Raw genomic sequence first — 10,015 nt, forward strand, 5'->3', positions numbered from 1 at the left:
TCCCATTTCACCACCAGCCCTCACAACACCACCCAACAACCGTCAACAACACCAACACCATCAGCCATCTCCAATTAAACCACCAGCCACAATCCCCTGCTTCCACCAACGCGCAACCCCACAATAACACCAACAACGCAACCAATCGCAACTTACAGCCACCCACCACCACTCACGCGCAACCACTGTTGCGTTGCACCTATCACCAAACACAAACCTGAACAGCAGCGACAACAATCTGCAATTCGCAGCACCAGCCACCAATTTCAACCACCAGCCTTCGCAACCCACTCAATTTCAGCCACCTTCAATCACACCAATTTCCAGCCACCGCAACCAATTCACCCAAGCAAACCCCAACACCTCCAATCACCACAACGTCAACCACCAATTCACAGAAACACCAGCAGCAACCCGCAACAATTGCAGCAACACTTACTTCCGCGGCCGCGCACCCCTGTCAGAAAGCGCACACGATTGGAGTCCAAATTCAGAGTCGAGGCAGAAGCTATGCGCGACCTCTACGCGGTGTCTTCGCGGGCGCGTAGATCGGGGTTCAATTTGAACCACATCACGAGCTTTGCACGTGATTTTAATGAAATCCAACGGCCGTGTTTTAATGATGCTTGATGAAGATGATGATGATGAACGGTGAAGATGAGGGGATGCGTGGTGATGGTGATGAAGGTGATGCAAATCAGAGCAGCCAAATGAAAGAGTAGTGGAAATCGTGGCTGAGGGAATTTGGGGGATTTGTGGGTTTATTTTAATTTCTTTTTCTTTTATTTTATTTTATTTTCTTAATTCTTTTTATATTTTCCTTTTCCTTTTCTTATTTCCTTTCTATTTTATTTTTTCTTTTGTTTTTCCTTAATTTTCTCATTCTTTTATTTCTTTTATTTTTCTTAGTTTTATGAGCTTTGTATAAATACCCATTTTTGGGGGTAATTAGAGGAGAGGCCATTATGCTATTTTCTTAGTTAGTTTAGGAGAGCTTCTCTCTCTTAGGGTTAGATTAGATAGTTTTTAGAGAGAAAAAAGTAGATTATTGCTCAATTTTCTTCCAAGTAATCAATTTTGGTCAAGTTTAATTTCCAATCAAGCAATTCCTTCAAGTTTTCATCTTTCATTAATCCTCTCTCTAGTAATCTCTAATCCTTTCCTTTAGCTTTATTTATTTGCTTTATTGTTGCTTATTTTTGTTAGTCTTTTTAGTTCATCTAGTTATTATTGTTTTCATTGTTTTTAATCATGTTTTGTTTTGTGTTTCTTGAATATATTTTTGGTTTTGCTATTATGTTTAATCTCCTTTCTCTAGGCTAATCTTTTAGCTAGGGGAAGGGGGTGGAAAATATGTGTTGAATGTTGGATGAATGATGATAGTGGATTGATTACATGCCTTAAATTGATGAAAGATATGATTTTTATTGACTTGAGACTATTGTAGCACTTTATTTGATTGCCTTCTAGTTTAAATGCATGAAAATGATTTGAACTAGATTTAGATCACCTCTATTTTAATGATTGCATGAGAATGAGTTGTTAAAAATGGAGTTCCATGTATTATGCCCCTTTATTCCTTGGTTAGCTTGTGCCTAATGGGATGCATGAGAATGATCCTAATTAGCATAGACCTCTTTCATTGATTTGCCTAGACTATTGCATGAGAATGAATTGTTTAGGTAGGATCTTGTGTTCTTTGGCATGTTCTTCATGATAACTATGATTATTCCCCTTTTTTCTAATCATGTTTGACACCCCCGTATCCCTAGCGTTGTTCTCTCTTGATTTTATTCGTCTTTATCTTTGCTTATTCATAGTTTTAGTGCTTTTTATCCAATATATCAACAAAAACATTTCCCCTCTTGACTCTTGCATTAGTGATATTGATGTTGGACGAGTGAGCTTCCTTAGTGGTTCGACCCTTTACTTGCCACTAACTAGTTTAGTGTAAGTTTAGGCATTATAAATTGTTAATTTGATTAGGGTTAGTAGAACCAACGACCTACTTAATCTCGATCAAATTTTGGCGCCGTTGCCGGGGAAGCGGCTTGTTTAGCATTTATTTTTGCTATTGTTAAAGTCATTTTATTTGCTTTCTTTTTATTATTTTGCCTTTTTTTAATCCTACTTGTCATTGCTAATCGTGTGCTTAGCTTTGTTGTATTCAAAGAGAGATATGGCAAGACAAGAGGATGACCTTCTTTTTAAGGAGTTTGGAAATCCGGAAGTCTATGAGCTCACGAGTGGTATACTTCTCCCAACCACCGAGTCTAATTTCACAATCCATCCACAATATGCTAGGATGGTACAAGTTGAGCAATTTTCCGAAAGTGCAAGTGAAGACCCCATTGAGCATTTGGACCGATTCCTTGAGTTGTGTGCAATGATGCAAACAAATGAAGTGAGCCAAGATTACATTCGTATGCATCTCTTTCGGCAATCTCTCACCGGAAGAGCAAAGAAATGGCTCAAGCTTTTGAAGCCCAACTCTCTCACCACATGGAAAGATGTTGCGAAGGCCTTTCTCAAGAGGTTCATTTCCGATGAGCAAACCGCAAAAATGAGGAGGAAGATAGCTTCTTTTGAGCAAGAACCGGATGAAACTCTTGGGGAAGCATGGGAAAGGTTTAAGGATATGATTAGAGCATGTCCTAACCATGGATTCAACCATAATTTGCTCATGAGATTCTTTTATGATGGCTTAGAGCCAATTTCAAGAACCAATCTAGATGCGGGTGCCGGTGGCCAATTGATTAAGATCCCTCAAAGCCAAGTTGAAGCTATAATTGAAGAGGTGGCTACTAGCTATTCTTGGGGAGGTCAAAGAAGGTCCCAAGGAAAGCAAGGTGATCTTTATGAGTTGGAGAAAGTCGGTCAACTTAAGCACATAGTTGAACTCTTGAATGAAGGTCTTTCCAAGTTGAACTCAAGTGTTAGTTTGGGTTCAAAACTGTCACAAATCATTGATTTCTCATGTGCTTGTTGTGGTGGGACGGATCATGGTGCATCGTATTGTAGAGAGTTCAATCCCAAGCAAGGTGAGGCTTTGACTTTGAGGGAAGGAGAGTTTGTAACCCAAGCTCATTCTCAACAACTTCAACAACCTCCAAAACAAGAAAACTCCTACCTCCAAGATGAACCTCTTTTCAATCCTCTAACCGAAAATTTTTCTTACCCTTCCATCCAAATTGGGAACTTTCAAGATCAACATCATGACCAAAATCCTCAAGCGTATGAAGAACAATCCCCACTCGACCACACACAAACCCAAATTCTTCAACAACGCCAAATTCTCACTCAACAATTCCAAGAGATCAAATCTCACAATGAAGTTGTTGACTCCCAACTAGCCAACATTTCTTCTCTCCATTTAACCGCAAAACTCCCCTTACAATCATCTACTAACCCTTCATATGCTTATCATCTCGAAACTTGCAAGGAGGATGAAAGTAAGGAAGACAAGGTTGTGGAGGATGTGGTTGAGAAGAAGGTTCAAGAACAAAATGAGGAGCCATTAGATTTTAGTGAACCAAACAAGTTTGAAGGCCCGGTTCCCTTCCCTTGTAGGCTAGTTGAGAATGTTGTTTTGAAGAGCCCTATGGCGGTGAGCGTATGTAGAGTTGATGTGGTCGATGGTGTGATGGATAATGAGAGCTTACCTCCATGTGACGGTAAGGTGACAATGAGGTATGATGACTTTCTTGAAGTTCCTACTTGGTTTGAAGGCTCTCTTGAGGAAGGTGAGGTTTCCCTTCCTAATATCGAGGATTCCAAGCTTCATCGCCCTTTTAGAAGAAACGACAAGAAGAAGAGAAAAATAAAAGATGAGCCACCATTGGCTCTTGATTCGTTCCCTCCTTTCCCTTGTGGTGATTTGAGACCTCAAGGAGTGCTAGTTCTCAAGCTTGGGGGCATCTATGATTCACTCCTCAAGTTGATGAGGGTGATGTTCTTTATTCCACCTTGAAGGAGGTGAAGGGTCAAGCTAGAGACCATAAACAAGCGCTTCCCGGGAGGCAACCCGGAGGATTTCTACCCTTTCCCCCCCCCCCTTTCTTTTTCTTTTTTGTTTTCTTTCTTTGTTTTCTTTTAATGTTTTCTTTTATGTCTTGTCTTGCCTTGTAGGTTGCATTTTGGAAGCTTGGAGCGGAGTGACATTTGGTGAACTCGATTTTATGCTCCATTATTCTTTTAAGCCAACCTCTCGGTGAGACCTTTCTTGTTTTCACTCTTTTAATTTTTCTTTGAGTGCTTAGTTTAAGGTTAGTTTAGGAAGAAGTTGAATGGTTCGAGGTTGTTTGCATTGGTTCTAAGGAACCTGGGATCGTTGATGTTGTTATCAACGGTCATTTGTATGACGATTGGGATTTACTTGAATTACATGCCTCATTTGTGAACCTTTTTATTTCTTCCTCTTGTTTTTGTGTTGTTTTTCCCTTTTATGTGACAAACATGACTATGACAAGTTGCAATGATTTTGATTTAGAATTGCTCATTCATTTGGATTTGTGTGCCTTTCATGATAATGTGTCTTTGAATGCTTATCTTCCTAGTTGATGAGGGTTTACACGGTTTGAGAGTGCTTAGGGTTGAATTAGACACATTGTAAGCTAAGGTAGCCCGGTTTAGAACTTTTGAGGACGTTTGAACCCCTAGTTCACGGGAAAGTGGTAAGATGGTGTTGCTCTCTATGGTGAATAGGATTCCCTTGGTTGGTATTTGCTTATTTCTTATCCCGTGTGAGCGTCATTTGTTCTAGCCTTCATCATTCTTGTGAGCGGCATTTAGGATCCTTAACTATGCATAACTTAATCCTTGTGTTGTTCTCTAGCTCCCAAGATCGTGACCAAGCAACTCTAGGGGAGGAAAAGGGCACCATTTTTCTTTTTTTTTTTTTTTTTTTTTTTTTTTTTTTTTTTCTTTATCTTCTTTTTGTTTTGTTACTTATTTTGTTTTTATTTCGCATTTGCTCCTCTTGCCAACCCTTTGAGCCTATTCCCTTTCTTGATTATGAGCCACATTACAAGCCTTATGACCTTTCGTTTCCCTAACCCTTAGTTTGTGAAGCATTTCGGTTTAAGAGTTTGTTTTGTGTTGTAATAAAATGAGAAAGTATTATGCTTTTTGTACCAAGCAAGAAAAGTAAATTGTATATATTGTGTGAAATAAAGAAAATGTTAAGAAAAAGCCGTCTAAAGTTAAAAAAGGCAAGGACAACAAATAAAATAAAAAAAAAATTTTAAATTAGTTTGGTTTCGTTTTCTACCCTAGTTTAAGCATTGAGGACAATGCTTTGTTCAAGCTTGGGGGGGAGCGTTAATTCGTTTTTGTTTTTATTGAGTGTCGGTGTCGAATAAGCTTGGGGGAGATGGCATTATTGGTATTTTTGTTTGATGTTTGGTGATTTCTTGAGTTTGTTTTTGAGGTTTGATCACCCTTTTGCTTCACTTAGGAAATATCACCAAAATTTTCAAATTTTTGCCCCGCCTTGACCCTTAGCCTTACGTTACAACCCTAGTAAAGACCCTTTGACTTTAGAGGGGTGAGGTCAATGTCCGGTGGAGGGAGATAGATTTCAACCCTATGGAGAGAGTATGCATAGTTGAGATGTCGGGATGACCTTATGATTCCACATAAAAATTTCTTTTTCCGGTTCCCTCGAGGAATCATGAGGAGCTAACTAAGGGATGATTTGAAGCTAGTGGAGAGAACGTGGACCGTCTTGGATGGGGCTAGGGCGGAGAGTGAAATCATTAGTTCTCTATGCTTAGCTTAGGTTTGTCTCTTTCAACCATGAGCATCTCGGAACGTGTATTCCCTCATTTAATTAAGAAAGGTGAGCATTCTTTGGTGCATGTCTCTATGTTTTGAGTCCGAATGGAGCATTTTCTATCTAAAAGCTTGTTTGGTTTTCTTAAGCCTTGTCATGTCATGTTGGTCGTGGTTGTGCTTGCTTTTTGTTTTTTCTTTTCTTTTTCTTTTTGTTTTGCCTTGGTTTTGTTTAGAGTTGTGGGTTAAACTCTTAGGACACCCTCACGAGAGCACACTCGTCCTCTAGGGCGATCTAGGGGTTTAAAGGGCTTGTCATTAGTTGCTAAAAGTGACCGTGATTCCTACGAAAGTGAGTTAGTGTACATTCTTGTCTCCTTTAGTGTGTTAGCTTTGCTTGAATAAATCATTCTCCTTCTTTCGTGTTTCATGTTAATTTGCTCGAGGACGAGCAAAAGGTAAGCTTGGGGGAGTTTGATAAGTGACTTTTATGTCACTTTTAGGGTGTTTATTGAGTCGTATTCCGGCTTATTTTCCAATAATTTCACCTTTTATATCCTTTATTTCTATTATTTTATTATTCTCGTCTTTTATCTTTATTTTGAGTATTTTTGTAATTTTCTATAGTTTTTAGTTTATTTTCGTGTTTTATTTTATTTTTCTTTCTTTTAATGTTTGTAGTTTAAGTCGTTAGTTTTTATTTTTAATAATTTCTCTTTTTATCTCATTTTCTTATTTATTTTAGTTTCGTATTTTATTTTATTTCTTTTCATTTAATTTTATTATTTCTTTAGTTTTAGCATTTTATTTTACTTTATTTATCTTATTTTATTTTACTTTATTTTATTTATTTTATTTTATTTTCTATTTCACCCTCGTGTTGTTTTTGGTTGTAGGCGCTCCGGGTTTCAAAGTCAAGTTTGTGTTCGGGGTCCAAGGTTCGAGCAAACTTCACAATGCCCCTAACCGACCTAGCTGCTGCCCACCTCTTAACCTACACCACACCATCCCTTAACCTCCACCACACCATCTCCCCTGCTCCAACACACACAACATCACTTCCCCTGCTCCCTGCTCTCCCAATCCACCACCAGCCCTCACAGCAAAGCTGCCCACTCACACCATTCCCATTTCACCACCAGCCCTCACAACACCACCCAACAACCGTCAACAACACCAACACCATCAGCCATCTCCAATTAAACCACCAGCCACAATCCCCTGCTTCCACCAACGCGCAACCCCACAATAACACCAACAACGCAACCAATCGCAACTTACAGCCACCCACCACCACTCACGCGCAACCACTGTTGCGTTGCACCTATCACCAAACACAAACCTGAACAGCAGCGACAACAATCTGCAATTCGCAGCACCAGCCACCAATTTCAACCACCAGCCTTCGCAACCCACTCAATTTCAGCCACCTTCAATCACACCAATTTCCAGCCATCGCAACCAATTCACCCAAGCAAACCCCAACACCTCCAATCACCACAACGTCAACCACCAATTCACAGAAACACCAGCAGCAACCCGCAACAATTGCAGCAACACTTACCTCCGCGGCCGCGCACCCCTGTCAGAAAGCGCACACGATTGGAGTCCAAATTCAGAGTCGAGGCAGAAGCTATGCGCGACCTCTACGCGGTGTCTTCGCGGGCGCGTAGATCGGGGTTCAATTTGAACCACATCACGAGCTTTGCACGTGATTTTAATGAAATCCAACGGCCGTGTTTTAATGATGCTTGATGAAGATGATGATGATGAACGGTGAAGATGAGGGGATGCGTGGTGATGGTGATGAAGGTGATGCAAATCAGAGCAGCCAAATGAAAGAGAAGTGGAAATCGTGGCTGAGGGAATTTGGGGGATTTGTGGGTTTATTTTAATTTCTTTTTCTTTTATTTTATTTTATTTTCTTAATTCTTTTTATATTTTCCTTTTCCTTTTCTTATTTCCTTTCTATTTTATTTTTTCTTTTGTTTTTCCTTAATTTTCTCATTCTTTTATTTCTTTTATTTTTCTTAGTTTTATGAGCTTTGTATAAATACCCATTTTTGGGGGTAATTAGAGGAGAGGCCATTATGCTATTTTCTTAGTTAGTTTAGGAGAGCTTCTCTCTCTTAGGGTTAGATTAGATAGTTTTTAGAGAGAAAAAAGTAGATTATTGCTCAATTTTCTTCCAAGTAATCAATTTTGGTCAAGTTTAATTTCCAATCAAGCAATTCCTTCAAGTTTTCATCTTTCATTAATCCTCTCTCTAGTAATCTCTAATCCTTTCCTTTAGCTTTATTTATTTGCTTTATTGTTGCTTATTTTTGTTAGTCTTTTTAGTTCATCTAGTTATTATTGTTTTCATTGTTTTTAATCATGTTTTGTTTTGTGTTTCTTGAATATATTTTTGGTTTTGCTATTATGTTTAATCTCCTTTCTCTAGGCTAATCTTTTAGCTAGGGGAAGGGGGTGGAAAATATGTGTTGAATGTTGGATGAATGATGATAGTGGATTGATTACATGCCTTAAATTGATGAAAGATATGATTTTTATTGACTTGAGACTATTGTAGCACTTTATTTGATTGCCTTCTAGTTTAAATGCATGAAAATGATTTGAACTAGATTTAGATCACCTCTATTTTAATGATTGCATGAGAATGAGTTGTTAAAAATGGAGTTCCATGTATTATGCCCCTTTATTCCTTGGTTAGCTTGTGCCTAATGGGATGCATGAGAATGATCCTAATTAGCATAGACCTCTTTCATTGATTTGCCTAGACTATTGCATGAGAATGAATTGTTTAGGTAGGATCTTGTGTTCTTTGGCATGTTCTTCATGATAACTATGATTATTCCCCTTTTTTCTAATCATGTTTGACACCCCCGTATCCCTAGCGTTGTTCTCTCTTGATTTTATTCGTCTTTATCTTTGCTTATTCATAGTTTTAGTGCTTTTTATCCAATATATCAACAAAAACATTTCCCCTCTTGACTCTTGCATTAGTGATATTGATGTTGGACGAGTGAGCTTCCTTAGTGGTTCGACCCTTTACTTGCCACTAACTAGTTTAGTGTAAGTTTAGGCATTATAAATTGTTAATTTGATTAGGGTTAGTAGAACCAACGACCTACTTAATATCGATCAAATTTTGGCGCCGTTGCCGGGGAAGCGGCTTGTTTAGCATTTATTTTTGCTATTGTTAAAGTCATTTTATTTGCTTTCTTTTTATTATTTTGCCTTTTTTTAATCCTACTTGTCATTGCTAATCGTGTGCTTAGCTTTGTTGTATTCAAAGAGAGATATGGCAAGACAAGAGGATGACCTTCTTTTTAAGGAGTTTGGAAATCCGGAAGTCTATGAGCTCACGAGTGGTATACTTCTCCCAACCACCGAGTCTAATTTCACAATCCATCCACAATATGCTAGGATGGTACAAGTTGAGCAATTTTCCGGAAGTGCAAGTGAAGACCCCATTGAGCATTTGGACCGATTCCTTGAGTTGTGTGCAATGATGCAAACAAATGAAGTGAGCCAAGATTACATTCGTATGCATCTCTTTCGGCAATCTCTCACCGGAAGAGCAAAGAAATGGCTCAAGCTTTTGAAGCCCAACTCTCTCACCACATGGAAAGATGTTGCGAAGGCCTTTCTCAAGAGGTTCATTTCCGATGAGCAAACCGCAAAAATGAGGAGGAAGATAGCTTCTTTTGAGCAAGAACCGGATGAAACTCTTGGGGAAGCATGGGAAAGGTTTAAGGATATGATTAGAGCATGTCCTAACCATGGATTCAACCATAATTTGCTCATGAGATTCTTTTATGATGGCTTAGAGCCAATTTCAAGAACCAATCTAGATGCGGGTGCCGGTGGCCAATTGATTAAGATCCCTCAAAGCCAAGTTGAAGCTATAATTGAAGAGGTGGCTACTAGCTATTCTTGGGGAGGTCAAAGAAGGTCCCAAGGAAAGCAAGGTGATCTTTATGAGTTGGAGAAAGTCGGTCAACTTAAGCACATAGTTGAACTCTTGAATGAAGGTCTTTCCAAGTTGAACTCAAGTGTTAGTTTGGGTTCAAAACTGTCACAAATTATTGATTTCTCATGTGCTTGTTGTGGTGGGACGGATCATGATGCATCGTATTGTAGAGAGTTCAATCCCAAGCAAGGTGAGGCTTTGACTTTGAGGGAAGGAGAGTTTGTAACCCAAGCTCATTCTCAACAACTTCAACAACCTCCAAAACAA

The 10,015-nt window shown here is 39.0% G+C and overlaps 2 non-coding genes across 2 annotated transcripts; both read right to left on the reverse strand.

The window, feature by feature from the left end:
- Positions 1–2,560: 2,560 nt before the first annotated feature.
- On the reverse strand, positions 2,561–2,667 carry LOC145625718 (small nucleolar RNA R71). The gene has a single exon (XR_014110625.1). It is a non-coding gene; the product is annotated as a small nucleolar RNA R71 (small nucleolar RNA).
- Positions 2,668–9,457: 6,790 nt separating this feature from the next.
- LOC145625719 (small nucleolar RNA R71) lies at positions 9,458–9,564 on the reverse strand. Its single transcript, XR_014110626.1, has one exon. It is a non-coding gene; the product is annotated as a small nucleolar RNA R71 (small nucleolar RNA).
- Between the last annotated feature and the right edge of the window lie 451 nt (positions 9,565–10,015).

This window comes from Chenopodium album, chromosome 3, assembly GCF_948465745.1.
Source record: "Chenopodium album chromosome 3, dcCheAlbu1.1, whole genome shotgun sequence".
Taxonomy (NCBI): domain Eukaryota; kingdom Viridiplantae; phylum Streptophyta; class Magnoliopsida; order Caryophyllales; family Amaranthaceae; genus Chenopodium; species Chenopodium album.